Source organism: Coturnix japonica, chromosome 14 (genome assembly GCF_054131305.1).
Source record: "Coturnix japonica strain WE chromosome 14, WE-NBRP24, whole genome shotgun sequence".
Taxonomy (NCBI): Eukaryota; Metazoa; Chordata; class Aves; order Galliformes; family Phasianidae; genus Coturnix; species Coturnix japonica.
Window position 1 is genome coordinate 4,249,651 of NC_140676.1, and position 21,235 is coordinate 4,270,885.

Below are 21,235 nucleotides of genomic sequence, written 5' to 3' on the forward strand. Positions count from 1 at the left end.
GTTTCTTTTTGTTGTTGGCTTTTTTCTTTTCTTTATTTCTTTCTTTCTTTTTTTTTTTTTTTTTAATGCTGAATTCATTATAAAAAAGCTCCAGTGTATCTGTGGCTTTTATGGTATTCAAGAGATTAATTCTCATAAATAACACTGTTTATACCTCCTTCTAATCAGAAAGTTGAAATTATCTGTGACAATATGAACACTAAAAAGTTGTATACTATGAAAATATTTCAATAATTAATGCATGCACTATCTAGAGCAATTGACAGTGAGGTCATAAACATAATGGGCCATCTGTGTTTGATTTGTATCTGAAAATGCTTAAAGGGAAAGGCAGGTAATTCAGGCTGCTCTTGCAAATGTAGACAAGCAAGATTTTTTTACCTTCTCAGAAGGTTGTTGAACCATTTCATGGCTTTAAAGAAGGAGGGAAAAAAAAAAAGTCTTCCAGGTTACAGTCTTTTAACATGCTTGCATTTGGCTCCTGTGTTTTCCAGCAAGCAGAGCACACCAGTGGGACTTTCAGTTTTCCTTCAGAGTACCCAGAGGGCTGTCATTCTCCCTTATTTACTTTGTATTGTTTGCACTATAAAAAAATGCTACTCCAGGCTCCTGAGCACACTCTGCATTCTGGGACATGAGTTTAAATAGTTTCCTTTGGACCTTTCCAAGTTCAAATCTGTACTGGCCTGTTGAAAGGCAGAAAAGCTTTTATGCAGGGATCTGGCTCGTTGCACCTTTATGACCCTTCTCTGGATTTGCCCCAGCTTGTCTCCTGAACCTTTTCTCCTTTGTGAAAGTCAAGGTTCAGGTTACCAGCATATCTGGGGTAGGATTTAATTTAGCACTAGGCTTCTGTGCTGTAATGGGGAGAAATGGAGTGTCTTGCAGTCACTAGAAATGACTCTTTATCTCTGGACGTATATGCATTGGCATAAAGCCAATATCAAGCTGGAATGACTCAATAAACAAACAACCAAATACCCTTCTTGTTTTCGCTGGCTGATTTGATGACAGTCAGACTCCTGCTCTTGGCACTGACTAAGGCTCTACCGAAGGAAATGCCATTATCTCTCTTGTGCCAGGCAGAGATTAATAATTTCTTAGAAATTGAATCCAGAGAGGACTTCTAAATGATTTCATGTGACCTCCTGTATATCCGATCTATTAAATACTACAAATTACCTATGATAAACCCAGAGATAGCTACCAATTTAAAACTGCAGTTTTCCCCTCTGCTTTGCACTTCCTTGTTGCCCAATCTGTGTAGGCAGAGAAAAAAAATCACAGCAAGGTGCCATCAGTGTATGGGGAAACCAACTGAAACATGTACAGGTAATGCCGTGCTTTAACAGTTCCTTCCCTATCCCTGCTAATTTGGTCTGGGTTTACATTCCTGCTCAGGTCTGAGTTTGGTGATCAGTGTGATCCTGAGCATGAGAAGAACAGACCTGCAGCTACAACTACCTGGGAGTTTTTTTTTCATAGATGAAATAGTTTCCTGGTTTCTTCTTGGATTTTTTTTCTAGCTTGGGACTCCAGAGACTTTTGGCATCTTTATGCTACAGCATTCAACACAGGTGAAGATTAAACTCTAAATCCTTCTAGTTCAACTGTTTTGAGACAGTTTTACATTCTATAAAAATAGTTGTGTTCCTTGACTTCTGTTGTACGTAGCTATGTTGCACTAAATAGAGATTAACAGGCTGCTCTGAGTGAGCACCTTGTCCTCTTCCATCACTTTCTGCCATAATAATCATTTGCATTGTCTATAGATTTTATTAACACAATTTTGTGTATTATGTGAAGATTTAATAATAAAGTTCATTATACTGTAATTTAGTTGCAAGTTGGGTCAAACCAAAGCAACACCTGGCTCACGCATCGTTACTGATGGATGCTTAGGAAAAGATTTAGAAGCAGAACTCTGTGCCCTTCTGATTTCCACAGTCAGCAGTTAAGACATTCAAAGCCAATGCTTGGTAGCACTTAGTGATTTAAGTTTCTTTAGACCTGTATGCACTTTTGTTCTCAGCAGCATTTGTGAAAATTAGTTCCATCATTTAATCTGGACTGAGGAGGGAAATACTTTTTTATAATAGGTCCCACAAATTGTACCATGAAAAATAGTGAATAATCATTTTCTATTTACCTTCTCTATTCTGGATTTTGTAGGGCAGGTATCATGTCCTTTCTTTTTGTCAGGTACTCTTTACTTAAAAACAGGGAAAGTGTTATAATCTGTCCATCTATTTCCAATTAGAATGACCAGAACTACTGTGGATTTATTCGTGGCATGGGGTATTTTCTGGCTCTTCATTCTCTACTCATATTCTTGTATCCTATTTTCCCTTTTGTGGAACATAAAATTGATGCTTTATGGCAAATCATTTGCAATCACTGGGATCTTTCTGGCATAAATATCTAGTGCCTGTGTGTCACACTTGCATTGCTTTCCCCTCAGTGACACCAAATTTCTACAGATTATGTTGGTATAATGCCCTGATACTCAGTACAGTGGGAGCTTTTAGCTTGGACTGTCCTGAATTGTTCCGTGTCATCTGCACATACGTGGTCAGCATAGCTGGTAAGATAGGGGGGACTCTGCTCAAAAACAACAAAATAACACAGGTATTTATTCTTTTGATCATCTTATAAGAGGTCAGTGCTATGACACCTTCTCAAAACCTTTCAGGAGGTCTGTGTATTCTCCCAGAACAGATATACATGCATTTTTTTGCTTCTATAGAGAACTTGGATGGCTATTGAAAGAGGCTTGTGTAGAATATCACTTGGCATTAAAAACTGCAGAGATTTTGTTGTACTTAGTTGACTATAAGGTCTCCGAAAAGACCATGGATTTCTGTTTAGGCCTGTGGTCTGGCATTCAGGACATGCAGGTTGCATACTCATCTTCTGCCAAAAATTTGTTTTACTGAGCATGTTGTTTAATCCTTCTGTGGTTTAGTTGGTCAGGGTGCAATCACTGTTTATTCCTTCCTTCTTCTCTATGTAGCTCCTAAGCTTTCCAGGATAGGGGCAGTGTATTTATGTGCATGGCTCTTTAAACAGTTTCATTTGGTAACTCTGGATAATGTTGTAATCCAAGCTGATAATGCATTAGTTAAGGTCAAATAGTTTGATAAGGTCACTAGGTTACCGATTTTAATCGGGCTCTGTTTCACTCCCTCAATTAATATATTTTTTCCCTAATTTTGGTGATACATTATCTCAATGGGAATGTTTGTTTTGGCTACTAAATCAAGCAGCATGCTGTAAGCAGTTTTCAAATTCTATGTTATTTCAGGTGAAATATTCTGCTGTTTTAAAGAAGCTGGTTGGACTCTGGCACGAATGTTGTCTGCAAGAATAAAGCCAAGGACTTTTTTTCCCCTCAGATTTCACTGAGGTGCTGTAATTAAGAAATGCGAAAAGAACAAAAAAAAATATCTCAGAACTTCTGTACTGAAGATGCTGTGCCTTAAAAGTCTGAGTAATAGCTGTTGGGTCAGTGACCATAAAACAGCCCTATAAAAGCAGAATATAAGATCTGAACTGGGGCATTGCCTTGCAACAATTATGCCAGCATCTAATGGTAATATCCAGTGGGGTGCCCGTCCTTCCTCCTTCCCCACTTAAAGTGACAACATCCCCATTTTCACTCTGCATCTATCATAAAGACACATTGATTTCCTTTCGGAGGAAAACACATATTTCTTCCCTCCTGCTAAGAAGATAAATCTGACAGATTTTAATCAAATGTAGTTGTTCACAACTATAGAAATGTTTCCAGTGTCATAGATGAAAATCTTTCTTTTTCTTTCTTTTTTTTTTGCTGCTTTGAAAAGGAGGAGGTTTCTGGAAGCAAGTTTATTTGGAGAGTACACCTGTGCTAAAAATCTTACTATATGCACCAGCAGTTAACATTTCAGGATGCCCTATGGGCAGGTTTAACTTTACTGCCCTCCAACATAATGCCTGTCTTGTAGTGGTAACCATGAATACTGCTATAGTTAAGGGTCTGTCAGTGGTTCTATCATAAACTCCCCTGTTTCCAGGGTTTTTATAACTCAGTCATAAAAACTCTCTCCAAGCTAAAGCTTAGCTTACCAAGGCAGACCTGATTCTGATCTTGGAAAGGCAGATGATACATATCCCTCCATCACCTCTGGAATTAGCTGTGGTCCCTGAGGAAGGGCTCTCACAAGCCATGGGTGCCATACGTGCCCAGAGATGTATGAGAGATGAAGTGTTGTAGGCTTTCATCCTCCTCAGATGGCAAACAAATTGGCCTTCGTACTTTGAAGTGAGAGGAGTCAAACAACGCGCTGCTTTCCAATTTAAATTGCATTTTTACTTCAGTCTTTTATTTCTTCAAGTAACTTCAGGAGTTCATTACTACTTAGCATGGGCCACAGGCAACAATCTGATAGCACTTAGAAATGTGGAATATTATTCACAGTTTGAGTACTGCTCTGGATTTAAATCAGTGGGCATGAATGTAAAAGTGACTGTCCTGAAGAAAGAGATCAATCAAATCTAAGAAGAGCCAATGTCGAGAGCAGCATAGAAACCGTGGCTGTTTTTGACCCAGAAATAAAGGAATCTGTCTTAAAAATGGGAAATTACAGTTCAGCTTTCTGCTTATATGACTGTAGACTTAACCCAGCTTGTAAACCAGGCTGGGTGCGGTGAGCTCTGGAAGTAGAACAGATGTTGGTACATAATTATCTTTAAGGGCAGATAGTGTATGTTCGGAAATAAGTTATATGTTCCTCAGTCAAATTAGAATGTGGTAGATGAATGCGAGCTGTGTTATGGATCTGATGATGTGTCAATGACCACAAAAAATGCAGCAAATTTTGGATATTGGAAGTGTTTTTATGGGAGTATGAAGAAATGTTTCTAAGCACCACACCAGGAGCGAGGTGTCTGTTGGTGCCTGTGTAGGTGAGGTATATTTGCTTTGCCCCATGCTCTGGTTGTCATTATTAAGGCTCATTTGGTGTGAGCTGGGGGAGCAAGAGAAGCTGTGGCATAAGCTGACACTGCCCCTGTTCATTGCAGGGAGCAAGGGAGAATCAGATCCATAATGTGCTTTAGTTCCTGTTCTTCCTGGGCAGGTCTGTTCAGCTTTGTGCTTCAAATGGGGGAGCAAAGGAGTGGGAGGATGTTCCTGATCCATCTCTTCCAAAGCAGTATTTACAACAGCCTAAGGAAGAACTACAGAAAGTGAAAACAAATGAAATGGGAAGGGGAAAAGTACCTTTTCTTTGCTATTTCTACCCTAATAATGAAACACTAATTTAAACCAGGACCCTTTTTGGAAATGAGTCAGAAATGAGCTATGACCAGCTACTTTTAAATAGTATTTCTGCTTCTGCGTTGCAAGGAGCTTTTACAGCTCATTGACCCCAAGTGAGATCGTTAAGGCCTTGTTCTGGAGACCAGGCTTTTCCCTGACACTCGTGCCTATATGAATCTTCTCAAGATCTCAAGGAAGCTTCCCTTTTTAAGCAGTCTAGTCCCCCAGTGATCTCCGGCTGGATTTGCACATTTAACTCCCATCAAATGCTAATAGGAATTCCTTGGTGAAATCCTCTCTCCTGTCCCTCTTCATGCCTCACTGGGAGACAAGAGCCATTAGTGTGTTTAAAAGTAAATTTCAAGGTTTCCTTTTTTGTGTGTTCCAATGGCCAAGGTTTATTCCTCTCCTCCTTTTTATTTTATTGTGAGGCACCTTGAGTTATTTGCATGATAAGACACCCTGTAAATGGATTATATTGTAATGCATTGTGTAGGTTTAATGCTGACAACAGCTCGGTTTGGAAGTAAGATAGCAACTTAGATTTTTAGTTTCTGATGTGCCATGCAGAGAAATGCCTTTTGAGAAAACGGGAGGCAAAGCAGGAGGGATGAGGAGGAGGCAGCCGGAGTTAAATTGTGTGAATAAGGCAAGGGAAAGCTCGCATTAAAGAGAAGCTGAATGCATTAACTTCTCAGCCTCTGCACTGTGGAGAATCAATGGCACGAACTGGAGTGTTGCTTTCCTCTCTGCCCTAACAGCTAATGTAGTTTTTCCTCTCCTTTTTCCAAGGATAGCAAAGGAATGGCAATGCTTTCTGCTAACAATCATTCATATATGATGAGTGTACCTTTGCAGTTGCTGTGCCCAGAATGTTACGTTGTTATATACTGCCTACTTATAAACTGGAACTGGTCCCTTAGAGAAGCTCTATATTTCATAAAAAGAGTTGGAATGAACAAAAACCTGTTTTCTTCTTTTGGGGAGGGGTGAACTGGACTGTGTAATAAGTGCTGGTGTAGGAAGTTTGGTAGCCTAGCATAAAACATGGAAAACATACATTGCCCAGGAAAAGTGTGCTTAAATCCTGGCAGGGAGCAGCTTGGCTTTCCTTTCCAAGGTAATCCAGCAGTTTTCATTGAGTGGATATTTTAGATAATACCATAAAAATATAAACATAGCGTGGACACTGAAGTACTCATCTGAATTCTTGCACACGGATGCATTTAGTTTTACATACTCGACACATTATTTGAAGGTGGCAAATGTACACTTTGTGCTCCATCTTTTTTGCAGTGGTTGCACTGACCTGTCCATACACACACACACACACACACACACACATATATATATATTTGCATATGTTCCAAAGCCTGAATAAGATATTACAGATGAAAGATCTGTTCACTTGCATCTTGGCTTAATTCTGCGTGGTATCCAGCACCCCTGTGCTGATCTAAAGTCTTGAACACCTGATTGATCTATTGACTTTAAGCTTCAGCTTGATAGGTGTCAGTAAATAATTTAACAAACTGTTCTTTACCTCCAGTGGTTGAATGGTGCAAGTTGAAATGCAAAATTTATACCTTCCTTAAATTGAGATGAAATGCAGTTTGGAATTACTCTGGATTCCTTCTTTTTCTTTTTTTCATACTCAAAGTAGTCATGAATAGCGTGTTTTAAAAGCACTTTGATCATTGCTGTGGTTATTAAAAAAAATAAAGGAGGGGGAGGGGGAGTATCTTCTCACAAATGGGAGTTGGAAGCCTTTGAAATCATAAAGTGTAAGCAAACTTAGCCAGCATACTGTGACCTGTCAGGAAGGGACTGATCCTATTAAAGCTCCACTGCATGTAGCCCAAATACTTTAAAGAGAACTCTATAGATTTCTGTGTTTACTGACGTCAGCTTGGCACAACAGAGCAATTGGCTGCCCTGTGTTTTTTAATAGAAAAAAGAACTGCCCAGAAAAGCCACCAAAGCATTCCCGATTTATGCCGCTATATCGATGACGATGCAATTTCTGGGACATGTTGTCACTTGGTTCAGCCCCCTGAATCTGCGACGGTTCAGACAAAGGGAGTTTTTGATTTACCAGTCCATTCTTTTCTGTTAATATACACAGAGCTCCTTGTCTTTGCTATTTGAATCAGCTCCACAGTTCTGTGTGAAGAAATTGGGCACTGGTTGTCCTGTATAGATGAGTGATGCGTAAATCCGGATTAATTCCAGCAAACCTAGGGAAGTAACTTAAGGATAAATATCACTTGAGTGCATGAACTTAATGCTGTGGCTCTATTACGTTGATAAAGAGCTGGCTGTATAGTGGTATAGCCAGTTCCAGACTCGGGGCAAGAAGCTTTTAATATTAGTTTAAATTAAAACAACTGGTGGCTTTGAATAGAGGAAGAGGTTCTTTGTAAAGTACAAACAAATTCTTCAGCTCTCTCTGTGAAGACGTCACTAACAACTCATTTAAGCACTTGTAATAAAAAGAGCATTTGTGTTCTAACAAGTAATTTTGCAATAAGGAACAGAATGTTACCGATTGGGAAGATGTGGATCTCAGCTACTCCTGAATGACTCCAGATTTCATTCCACCCTCATTAGTGCTATTTTTCTGGATTTGCTTATGGACAACAGAGCATGAGAAACTGGCATTACTGAACATTTTTTGGTTAAATAAATAAAACACCTTTTGTCCCAAGAAGCAGTATTGCTACAACCACTTGCAACAGATAAAGTCTGAAGGAGGTGAAAGCAAAGCCATGCAACTGGTATTTCATTGCATGAAAGTATCTGAATTTACAGCTTCCTTTCTTTTTGTGGGTCCACCTGTTTGCACAGCCCCTATGCTACTTGGGGTGAGTGTGGCTGTGAAGTAGCAAGCACACTGCAAAATAAACCAGCCTGCATCTGAAATCAGAAACTTGGATTTACATACTGGAACACACAGACTGATACAACACTGTTTTCTGAATGAAAACCAGCACTAAAAATTGATGATAATTCTTCCATTAACTGACAGATAAAACTTTAATTAAGACAGCCTACTCGAAGCTCATGGTGCTTCATGTGTGACTAATTCTGACTGGCAAAATATTAATTTCAACAAACATCAATTAGCAAACTTTTGTTTGAACTGGAGAAGGCAGTTGCTGTATGTATGTGTGCATATCTGTGCACGTAGGGTATGTGTGCCTGTGACATGTTGGGGAAAATGCTTAAAGGTTTTTATGTATCCTGCAACATTTGATACATTTGATTGTCTGGTGTCTAAGTGATGTGTGAGCCTACAGCTTTAGGCTACTGCCAGCCCCAAGAAGAGGTTACAGCTTGGCTCTGACTGCTTTCCACTCCATCTGGGGCTGCTTCCACGTTCCCAAGCCCCAGCACTTCCTTGTGTCTCTCAGCCCTAAGATTGTGCAGTCATTTGTCCTAGAGCCAGATCAGACCAAGGTCGGCTGTGTAATGTGCCCTCCAATTTTTAGTGACTAAGGTTACACTGCTGGTGTTACAGGAGAAGCGCTAAGTGGCAGAATCAGCTGGATGTGGCTGCTTTGCAGAATTTTAGCCGTGGCTTGAGCATTTGGTTATATTTTAGCAACTGAGATGACCATTCTTTACAGATATTAAGAATGCAGAGCCTTGTGAATAGCGGAAAATTTAACATTTCATGGATGTAACAACTCATGCTCTTTTCCAGTACAGCTAGCATGTGTTGTAGTTCTTTTTTTTTGCCCTCCATTATCCTTTTACTCTGCTACAGAATGTACTTTCATCTTTTGGAACTGACCCCTTAATGTAGTGACTAAAATTTAATTTAGGATATTTTGCTCTAAAAAGTACAAGCTTTGTTTCACAAAAGTAACGCTGGAGCCTCCATAGTATTTATTGTATCTTATGGAGCAAAAATGCAGCATTTGAAATTTTTTTTCCTCATTGTTCAGTCTGTAAACTCTATTTAGACATGCAGACCATGCTGTGTTCCTCCAGAGGTGCACACTGCTGGCAATACAAATTCTCACTTCCCCTCCTTCCAGTGATGACTGCCTTGGCTCTTTCATGCTAAAACAAGCAAAAAGTAATTAAAACTTAATTTTGTTCCTAAGGTATGTAGGGAAACATGTCTCTGAAGCACATGGGAAAAATCTTCTGATAAATGTTTTTTGGAGTTTTTTTTTCTTCCCAGTATAATGCAGGACTTTAGATTTGGAATTAAGTTTTCTCTCCTCTATGGGCTGTAATATGAAAGTTGTTGTCTGCCTTCCTGTCTTGGAAGCATCCAAACCATGTTTAAGTGCAATCTCTCACAGTCCCTTCAGCTGCCTGAAGTAATTTCAGTTTCAAACATTTTCATAAAGATGTGCAAGAGCAGAGTCTTGTCTTGTTGTTTTAGTGCCTAATTTTCTTGACTTGTAGCTATAGAGGATTTTTGCCTGTATTACTATAACTTTTTTTTTCTGTGTAGTATCAAAGTTTTGTTCCATTCCTGCTACTGATTTTATTGCCTAATGCTGGCAATACTCACTTATCTTTATCTCATCTTGATCTATGCTTTTTATTTGAGTTGCAAAAGACCACAGCCACAATTCAGCCTAAGAAGATAAACTAAAGTAATTCAAGCACAGTGAATGGTTTTATTCTCTTGTGTTCATACTTTCATAACTTACTACTTGTCTGATCCATTTTCAGCTGTAATGTACATATAATCAACCTTTTCAGAGTTCTCACAAGAAAAGCTTTTGTTCACTGTGCGGTAATCAGTATTAAAGGCCTTTAAAATGGTGGAAGTCAATGACACTGGCACATTGTCCAGATACATTGTTGTTGATGATGTGAGCTGATATTGCTGTGAAAGACCAATTTCATCTCAAAGTTCTTTCATCTGTGGTGATCACAACATTTTTCACATATTGTTCTTCAGAATCGTATAAGTTGGTACACACCTGATATTTCATTCTAGCTGTGGATTTTTTTTCTGCCCTTTCCCCCAGAATAGCTGCAAAATAGCTTTAATGGCTTGGAAAACCATTGAGTGATTTAGACCATTTACGGAGCCTCTACTGGCACCATTTTACATGGACTATATGTATTATAAACTTGGAATCAATGAAGAAAGCATCTTGCTGTATTACGATACTGATCATGAGCATCATTGTATCACTATTGGATTTTAAATCTGAAGAGAGTAACTATTTAATAATAATAATAAAAAAAAGCAACAACAGTGAATTACCAAATCAGATTTTTTCTAGGAGGGCTCTGTACTACTTCATGCCTAGTTAAAAACCTAGGAGAGGTTTCAAATCATTTAATATTAAACTTGTGATTAGATGCTTCAATGTGTGAAACTGCAGAGGGAATAATTGTGTATTTATCTCCTAGTTTTTAGATGTTTATTTTTGACTCATTTCCGATGTCTGAAATGAGGGTCCTTCAACTTTTAGTCACCATTAACATGCAGTTCTTAATGGTCTCCATTGCTCCATAGCCTGTTGATTCCACTTGTAGTCAAAATGTGGATTTAATATTGATGTAGGGAACATCTGTGCATCACCCAAAGTTGCCCCATGGAGGAAGAAAACACTAACTGGCGTCTCTGCCTCTGATTGCTTTCCACTTGCCCTCAGGGTGTCCAGCTGCTGAAAGACAAGTACTTATTAGCTTCACCACTACATGAAGCAAATTTGAAGGCAGTTGATTTTTTTTGGGCACCTTTCTGACTAGAATACCAACTGGAAGGGCTTACAAAACGTGGCATTCAAAGCGAATTGCATCTGATGCTGATTTCAACCTTGATGTTGTCTTAAAGCATATTTCGATGGAAACACTGCTAAGTTTTTAAACTAAGGCAAAGCTTGTTAGGTGCCATAATAAAGCAGGAAAAAACGGGCAGTTTTTCAGGCATTGGAAACCTTCCTTATGTCTGAAACGCAGTAACAAACTTGGCTAAATACAGATGAAAACAGTTGTTGCATGTTAAGTTTATTGGTCAGTTGCAGAAATGTACCCTTGAGAAGAAATAAGTTCAAGTATGCTTTTCAGATCTTCATATTTCTATCTTTCTTAAAATAAACAGTAAACTTTTTCATTTTTATTTTCTCTATTCTCCTTGAGAAAAAAATGTTTGGATTTTTTTTCATCATTTCCCTTTTTCTTACATTTGCAGTCTCCATCCTTCTCCGTTTTTTCCCTGGTTTTTGGATGAACTCTTCCAGATCTCTAATTCTGGATAAGTTACAGAAAGGAACAAAGGAAAATTGAAACTCTCTAAAGTGGTTGAGCTTGTTTCATTTTTCGTTCTGCTGTTACAACTTTTCCAAACCAAACTGAAATTTTGGATATCATTCACTTATTCAACTAAAGTAACAAAAAGAAAAAATGGGAGGAAATGGACAGGGAACAAAAACAACTCCATCACTTGCAAAAAGCATGTAAACAGTAGAAAAAAACCAACTTAGTACTCTTTGAACCTTGTCAAGTAGAAAACACTTGAGTTTTAACTTTTTTTTTTTGTGTAGAAGTTCTTCCATTTTTTTCAGCTACTCTGCGAAATCTGAAGACCTCAGCTGTTTTCATCACTAGTGTTGCTGCATTTCTACTTGTCTTGGATCTTGCTTTTACAAGATGCTATCGCTGCTGTGCTGTGTCTCTTCTGAATTAACCGGGCTTCTCAGCTGCATACTTTAAGTCTACACGAGTCAAACGTTCACTGGACTCATCAGTCATCAGCCCCATATATCACTAATGCCAACTATGATCCTAAGATGACTCATGTCCTAATTATTTTGAATAACAAGTGTGCTCTTGTGATAGGACAATATGATTTTGCTTGCTACAGAACGGATCAACTGAAAGTGGCCGCATAATGCAGGCTTGCAAAATGATCAGGAAAATGCATGTTGGTACAAAATTGTTCACTTTTCCTTATTTTCACAAGGATTTTTTCCCAGTAGCTCCACTTAAAGCTTCTCCCTCTTCCCTCTGTAGATAACTGGTTCTTCAGGTACTTGAAAGTTTAAACCTGATAGTAACATACACAGTTTTAAATTACTTCTATGCAATTTAATTATTTCAGGTGTGATGTGCTATGAAAAAAGGCAAAAAAAAATCCACCAAAGAAGTTTTTTTAAAATTATAATTTCCTTTTTGATCATCCAAACCTGTAATTCAATTGAACTTCAATTATACTACTTTGGATCTGTTTTCTATACCTGTTAATAAACACGAGGAGAAGAAATCTGAGGCAGCCCTGATGAAGTGGTCATCCAATTGGCTCTCATCATATGAGAGAAACTTCAAAGAAATCATTTTGGATGGGGGAACTATAGAATAGAGTAGTTCAGTTGGAAGGGGCCTACAAAGATCATCACTACTTGATCACTTCAGGGCTAAGTGATAGTTAAATCATATTTTTAGTGCTGTACTGTAAATCACGATGACTGGAGTGGGGACATGTCCTGTTCAGAGCATGGCTTATGATGATGATTTGTATGAAATGCTTTGGACTGCAACTGCTTTTGCTATCCTGATTTAACACCTCAGTGACTCAACACCCTGAGAATTTGCCAAGAAATAGGTGGTGCTGATCTCTGCTCTCCTCTGGTCTGTCTCATACAAATAGCTAGCTACCTAAAAGTATCTCTACGCTGTTCTTTAATTCATTCAAGGCTTCATATTTACAGCATTGAGTGTGGAAGGTATAGCAGAAATGCTAAGTCATGACCTGAAGCAGTGGTTGAGCACCTGGTGGGAAGGCAAGGCCAACCTAGGGGAGCTCAGGTGTGTGCAATGCAATGCACCTGAGTGACTGGAAAGGGTGGAGCCAGGATTCAAGTGTTGGCAATAGGGGTGAGGGTATCTTGCTGGAGATCCCTGCACATCTGAAGCCTTCCAAAGTTAAGCAGTTTTTGTTTTTTTCCATTTGTGTTCACAGCTCTTGCATTTGGGCTTGTCTGATTTGCTGCAGCCCAGTGCTGTGCCACTCTACTGTTATTGCTGTACTTTGCATCACATCATGGTATGATTTTCAGATGTTATAAAAAATAGTTATGTTGCTACAGCCTCTATGAAATTCATTGGCCAAGAAGAACACCATACAGTTGTTGCCTCCACCTCCAGATGTTACATCTATGTGCTAATAGGTGAGAATTGCTTGGTTGCAGTTCTGTAGCAGTTTGGTTTCCCTAGTTCTTGAAGAGAAGATGAGCAAAGTTCTTCTGAATTAGTTTACTTAAAAGTTTTCCTTTGTTTTTTTTTGAGATGTGAAGTTGTCCAGACTATCCATATTCTAGGTGGGACAATGAAATTTTTGGCAAACCAAGCCTCAAGTCCTCATCTGTAGGAAAACTGTTTCTGGGACAAAGTTGCAGTTCTCAGCTCAAATGGAAAACAAGAAGGTAAAATGTAGAGGAGCACGTGGACCACACAAAATGCAAACAGCGAGCTGATCTTTGGCCCGATCCAAGCGAATGCTGTTGAAATCATTGAAAATATGCCAGCTAACTTCTGTGGGATTTACAGCAGGTTCTGAGTTGGCAACTGTTCTTTCTTGCAAACAAATCTTGACTACTTTTACATTTCAGACTTGTAGTTAATCAAGTTACCGAAACAGAAATGTCTTTGGCGTGAATGTGTTTCTGTTTCTTTTCTCTGCAACTAATAATGTTGCCACAGAAATCGCTTCCAAAAAAACTCGAAGGCCAGTATTTAGATAAGCAATATCAAAATGCTTCAGCATTAAGCTGTGATAAGTATTTCCTCCTGTTTGTTGTAAGAAAGAAGGTTTTACACAAGCCATGTAGTCTTAACTTTCACCAAGTTAAATAAAGGCTTAGTAAAGGATTTTGTGCCCTTTTAACCCCCAATAACCAGAGTGCATCCTGTGTGACCATTCATTACGTATGAAATGGCTGTAATTTATACCAAATGGGGTAGGTGAATTCAAACAGAAAGATACCGTCAATGATAAAAAGATAACACTTCTCTGTAACAGATGCTTCATTTTATGATGGAAATGGGGAAGCTGAATGCTGCAGGTGCTGGGCTGACACTAGGCCTGTGGAGAATCATTAGAGCCTCCTCAGAGATCTAGGTTTACTCTGTGTTTAATCAGCCACAGTCAGAAGAAATGGCTTCATTTCAGCTTGATGAGAGCCAGATTACAAAAGGAAGATAGATGGCCAATAAGGTTCATCACTATAAGCATATTGTCTTAATTTGAAGAAACAAGCTGGCATTCTGTGCTGAGGAAAAGTGAAGTGCAATATGGCTAGTATCAAAAACTAGTTATTTCAAGTCTCTGCTCCCCACAGTGGAAAGTATTCTGGCTGTTCCTTGGCTAAAATATTAAATAAAAAAAAAAAATTACATGTGCTACAAATGACTGCATTTACTCATGAGATACCTCTGCTTTGAGTTCCAAAATGCTGAAACCTATTAAAGTACATTTGCTGTGGCTACTTATGTTTATCTACAAGTATTATAAACATAAATGTATTTGTACGAATACACAAGTGAAAAGGTTAGGATTGACTATCGATGAAAAATTCTCTGAGCATAATATGAACATGCACTGTCTAAAAGGGTCACGGTGTAGCCATCTATCATGACTTCCCATGACAGCCAAGGGGACAATGAGGCTGTCAGCTGGCGGCTTGCCATGACAGAGGATGAGACTTTGAAATAAATAAAATTACAAATTTAGGGATCCAGACCAGGGAAACTGTTCACACAAAAGATAAACAAAACTAGAGATCACTGCTTCCCTCATGAAATACGTGATTCATTGCTATTGCTTAGTGCTGTTCCTTAGTGCTGGTTTTTGCCTCTTGTGCATAGACCAACTTTTCTTTCTTCCAGAGAGCACTGAAGCTTATACAAACTCTCATTCAAACTAGGAGAGCTCTCAGGATGAGAATGTTGGGGCCTAACATGATGATAGCAACAATATAATTATTGCTGTTTATTTTGCAGTAGAATCCTGATGGTTTTATTGAAGTTGGAACCTTTTAGTATCAGGCAACCTGCAAATAGATTCAACAGTGATTTTTCATCCTGTTTTGAGTTGTGAGTCCTTAGGATTTTTCTCTTCACAGTAAATTAAACATCCTAGCTATAGTTTTTCTTTTCTGAACTCTCACAGATCTCTTAAAGGAATTCCTGTGCCCTGGGGCTGCCTGGACTACTTGGGCAGAGCTTAAGGAACAAAACTGCAGAGAATTCTAATTGTAGTCAGGGAAAGCCAGGGACTGAATTTGAGTTAAACTGAGAATGGTAGTAAATGAGTCTGTGTCTCAAAAGAAGTGGTGGGATAAGTACTTGATCCATAAAGCCTTGGAAATTAGTATTTCCAGTAACTTACTGGATTTGGATCAGGCTCAAAGGAGTAAGAAAATAGGAGACTTTATATGAGAAGAACGTGGAAAACTGAAAGCATTAAAAGGATGTGTTAGCAAATGCTATCGTGTGTACAATTTTGTAATTGTAATGAGCATTGTAATGATTTTCAATGTGTGGCAGAATGAGAGTGTGGTAGATTGTTTTGATGGGTGAAACTACGGTTAATTTATGGAGTTTGGGAAGCTTTGAGACTAACGCTGCCTGAGGGAGAAATGGATAGTCAGGTTTAACTCAGGACAAAAATGAATGAGAGGAGGGAATGATTATGGGTGGCTCGACTTGGAAATGCCTTTGGGTTAAAACAAGAATTTTGTGCTTCGATGCAGTAGAAGAAGAGGAGGAACTGATAAATAATGTGAAACATAAGCGTTACAACCAGAAGAGCTGGCCCTTAAGTTGGTCTTGAACAGTATTTTTAAGGAAGTCGCAGAGGATATTGTGCTTTGTTCAAGCCTGGTGCAGTCACCATGGCAGAGGAAATGGGAAAAAGGCGAGAAGCGTACTCAGAAAACAGGGCCTGAATGAGTGTTCCCAGTTAAATAACATGCTACGCAGAGTAGTAGTTTGCTTTTGTCCTGACACTAAGAATACCGCTGGTGTTGGTCTTCTTCCTTATGTGCACTTCTATGAAAAAGGCTCATTTTTTTCCCCATCTTTCTTTGTTTTAACTTCTCCCATCTTTGTATGTTAGGATGAAAGTGAAACAACTCCTACTGACTTTACAGGTCTGAGGGGAATTAGGAATCTGACTCATCAAAATTATCTCTACTCCCACACTATTCTTTTTCCTGAAACACTGGAGAAACACACACTCCTTTATCCCTTACACACTTTCTGATGTTTATTTGGAACAAAAGCAGAACGCTTCCAAGCAAGCGGCCACTTTGAAACAGCTCAGGCTACGCACATCTGTGTTTCTGCAGTACCTGCTGCCCTGCTAGCCCAAGACAGCTCGAGCTGCTGCCTTATTTTATGGCTGTACTGACACAATCCTGCAGTGAACCATGTGACCCCTGAAGTGTTTAGAAAGGTGCGTTTGTGTAGGGGAGACTTTTTTTTTCCTCTGGAGTAAATCAGAGACTCCTAGATAATCTTGCATAAGCACGTTATTGACTGGTACCTTTCTGTAGGCAAGGAAGGCTGTATTTTTCAGAAAATAATACACTGAAGCATTCACAAAGTGGAGACTTAGGAAGCTTAACAATTGCTAGAAATATTATCATCAGCTATCATGGTAACATTATCCAGCCATTCCCACCCACAGATACACATGCGTGCACACTGGATCTCAGCTTAGAAGCCTTGCAAATAACGCGCTGTAGGTGTGTGGTCCTCAAAGTGTTTAAATGTTTGAGGATGAAGTGAGCAGGAACATCTTGCATGCACCAGCTGAAAGAGGGAGAAGCAGGGGGTGGATTTCCCTGGACAGATGATAGTTTTCTATCCTTCTATGTGCTGCCAAACTACCTCAGCTGGGAAGGGGGTGGTGGGGGGGAAGGTATGTGTAAACTCTTTTTTGTCTCTGAAGAGCAGTTCTTCCAGTGTTTTTGGAATGCATCAAATGCAGTACAATTAAACAGGAAAAAAAATATTCCCAGGGCTCTTCATCCACCTCCTTTTCCCTGTCAAGATATTGCTTAATTTAAATGCTGCCAAAGTTAATAATGAAAGACAGCATCCTCCAGTGTGTCAAAGCGCAGTACCCAAGCAGAAAAGTGTGAATGGCTTTTGCACTCCTACCTTTACTAAATTCAACACTGAAAAAACACTAGGTCCAGTTCAGGGTTACTGTGATTATCAGGAGTTTAAATGGGCCAAAGTAAGTGACCTGAAAAGAGCAAAATTGTCCAAGAGTTCAACACTTTAGCCAAGAATGCAATGGTGTCTATGTGATAAGGTTATAAGTGCCATCGTGTTGGTTGGTCCAGGTTGATGTCACCTACAGATGGCCCATGAAAATGAGCTGTCTTGTAACAGTGTCTGCCCCTTATCAGAACCAATGGAAGATTTACTGAGTACAGCTCAGATTTTGTAAATGTAACCACTGGAGTTTTCAGGGGAGGAAGGAAGGGAGCTGGTGTTTGCTGAGGACCTGGGAGGTTTTGGGTTGAGAGAGGTGACAGTGGTGAGGGCAGCCTCTATGTTTTCTCCTTCCTCCCCCTTCCCACAAATGTGCAATGAGCAGATGAGCAGTGCCACGTGTGTTTTTTTTTTTCCTAAATGCAACTTTTCTTTTTCTAAAAATAATGTGCATGTGAATCAAAAGGGAAAAAGAAAGTAATGCCCAAAGATACAGAGCAGCTTATTAATTAGTTTGAGGCACTCTCAGTAGTCCTGTAAATGGAAGAAGTGAAAGCATAAGAGATTGAAGTGTCATTTTTGCTATTGCTGGGCCTGGGAAGCATCACTGGTGTGTGCAGTCCCTTTTTACCTGGGCCTGTCCTCTCTTGTTGAGCAGAGCTTGCGTCTTCAAGAAGTTACTTTAACCATTAACCACATTGTCCTTGTGCCCCTGGTACCAGTATGTGGAGCAAGGGGAGCCTGGAGTTAGTAACTGAGCCCACTTCAGCAGTTCCAGGAAGAACTGGAGGCAGTGCCTGTTATACTGGAGTGTTTTGGTTCTGGGAAAGGCTATTTGTCTCTTCTGCTTATGGCTGTAATCTCTGTTCTCTCTGTGAAAGATGCTTATCTTTTAAAAATAAAAAAGCAGGAAAATATCCTTAAGTATACTTAAGTTGTTAATAAAATCAGCTGGGGAGCACTGCAGCAGACTAGTTGCATCTCTCTTGTGCAGTAGCAACAAGAACAGGTTAAACTTCTCTTTTCACTGCACTCAGTGTTCTTATGCTGAGGATGGTCTGAATTCCATCTGGTTGTAACTTCTCTCCCCTAAGTAGCTACTGTTGTTTGTCACATGCATGTTTTGGGCAGTTAGTAGTTTTTTGTTTTGATAAGAGTATAGCTTGTAGAACAGTGAGGGAGAAGAGAAAGGGTACTGAAAGAAGAGTTTTGACTACTGAAATTAGTTACTTGAATAAGATTAAATCACGCATTGCTTCTAGAAACAGTGAATGGACATGCCTCGTTCTGTCACCCAAAGGCCATGTACTTGCTTTCCTGCTGTTTGTCCCCTCATTTCTCTGCTAGGTATAAGGAAGAAAAAAGGCTGGTAATTTATGACTCCTATTAATACAGGAGGCCGGATGCGTTGACAATATGTCAATAATCATTTCTGGCAAGACCTTAATGATATGGTATGGGTCTCTGTAGGATGACTCATTTTACCAGAAGACAGATATGTATGACCTGAGTTTTATGACAGATGTCAAATATATCGAAATGTGGTGTGAGGAAGATTGTCTTATTGGCAAAGTAATGAGAGGCTGGAGGAAAGATTAATGTTAAAGCTGCATGGTGCGGTCCATCGTACATTCTCCTTTTTTGATAAGTGATGCTGGGGAATTGGGAAGGGGTTGTCTTCTACCTTGTGTGGGCCAGAAGTGGGAGAAGTTTGGGAGAGAAGTAACAATAACCAGTGTGACATCTTAAATTGGATGGAGTGATCAAAAAATCAAAAACACTTCTAAGGGGAGGGAATTGCTGGAGGGCTTTGATAAACGTGATGGTGCTGGGGGAACAGCCAGTTAACCAGACACTATGGCCTAAATCTTTCAAGGTGACTGCTGTTGTGACAACTTAAGTGGGTCTTATTTTCAGCAGGTGCTAAGCCTCCCACCTCCTGAAAATCAAGCCCTCGTGTTTCACACTGCCTGCTGCGGTGTGGAGATCAGCTGCTGCCTCAGGAGGAGCAAACTGGGCAGCTTCATGTCCTGCAGTGCTGAAACAGCCAGGGACTCTTGTTAGACTTGGTCCTGGTGCTGCTGGGATGCTGTTCCTGGTACACAGCCCTGGGGTCTCAGATGGTGCCCTTCCAACCATCTGTGTCTAGCAAACAAATGGATCATCAGTGGGCTGATAGTTGGACCTAAGTGACCTTAGTGGTTTCTTCAAACCATAATGATTCTATCAAATATCAAATGCTGTGCTCAAAGTTCAGACCTACATGAAAGACCACTTATTTTATACAGATTTATCCTCCCTCCATTCCTTGCTCCTGGTAGGAAGACGGTGAGGAGTTGCCTCCATTGGTAGCAAAGAAGGCCCAATGACAGCAGGGAGGATACCTAGACAAAGTCCACTCTGCTAATGCTCAAAGGAGGGGACAGTCTGTTCCCCAAAACTGCAGCATTACACAGGAAGTCAGCTTTTAGAGAAAGCCTTTGTAGCAATGTGCACATATTTTTCCTGGTTTGTGTAAGAAAGCCCCTTCTGATTGACATGGGTGCTTTGAAGTAATAACAAGGTCAAACCTGAAAAGAAAAAAAAAAGAAACTATATACTTTGAATAATTGAACTGTATTTTTAGCCCTCATCTGATCTGTGTCATATATATATATGTATGTGTGGCTCATTTCCCTGCTCACCAGAGACACTTTTGCCATATCCAGGTTTGCTACCTAGAGGAGAAGCACACGGGTACTTGGTGAGCTAGAGGCACCTCTTGACTTCTTTCAGCACAAAAAAAGCTTTGTGGAGTTCTTGCCTTATCTTTTTCTTGGAAAGGTCACAATTATAATTTCACCACAAATAGGACAATTTTCTTTCATTCAGCTTTAATAATGGCACAAATTTAACTATATTGTGCTAGCAGGCACTGATATATTAATTAAAATATAGTCTAATTATTTACCCTAGTTAGTTCATACAAATCTCAGTAGTGTAATCAGTGGACTCCCTTAAGGATTTTTGCTATCATCAGCTGTAGAAATGGATTGTCTTTTATACTCTGCTCAAGAAAAGAGTTGGTTTAGGGTTTTTCTTCCCAGCCACCAACTCGGTGGCTGATGTGGTGCAGGTCTAAGCAGGGGGATTGTGCAGCTGCAGCCACGTTGGGAAGTGCTAATGGGTGGGTTAAGCCTCCTTTCCGATTTTTTTGGTAAGTCTGTGCCAGTCTTTCAAGGCACTATCAGATGAGAGTTAATTAAACTTATAGTGATCTCTACATCCAAAGCGCTGCATGAATGTTAACCCTTCATACGTGTGGATAATGGCAGCTATTTTATGAATCGAATGAGTGAACTGTGGCAGTGGGGTGAGGTGATTCTTTCAAGCCTCAACTTTGAGGATATTCCTGACTTTGTGCTGATTTCTCTATGGTACATTTGGCCACATGTAGCCAGAATGGTTTCTGAGAAGTGGTGCTCTGATGTTCTTCAGTGCGAACAGATGTGGAACGATGTTTACACAGGAAAAATATTCCGCTTATTTCTTAAGAAAAGAAAGGAATGCCTCCTGGCAGAACTGAGATGGAGTGCTGAACGATAGGCATCTAGCCTTTATTAAAAGGACAAGTGAAGCTGACGTCTGGGCTGCAACACAGCTTGGGATGCTCAGCTTGTATATACTTAGGGCTTATTTGCTGTCAGGTGTTCATTTTAAACACAGGCAGTATGAAAGTTGCAGATGGCT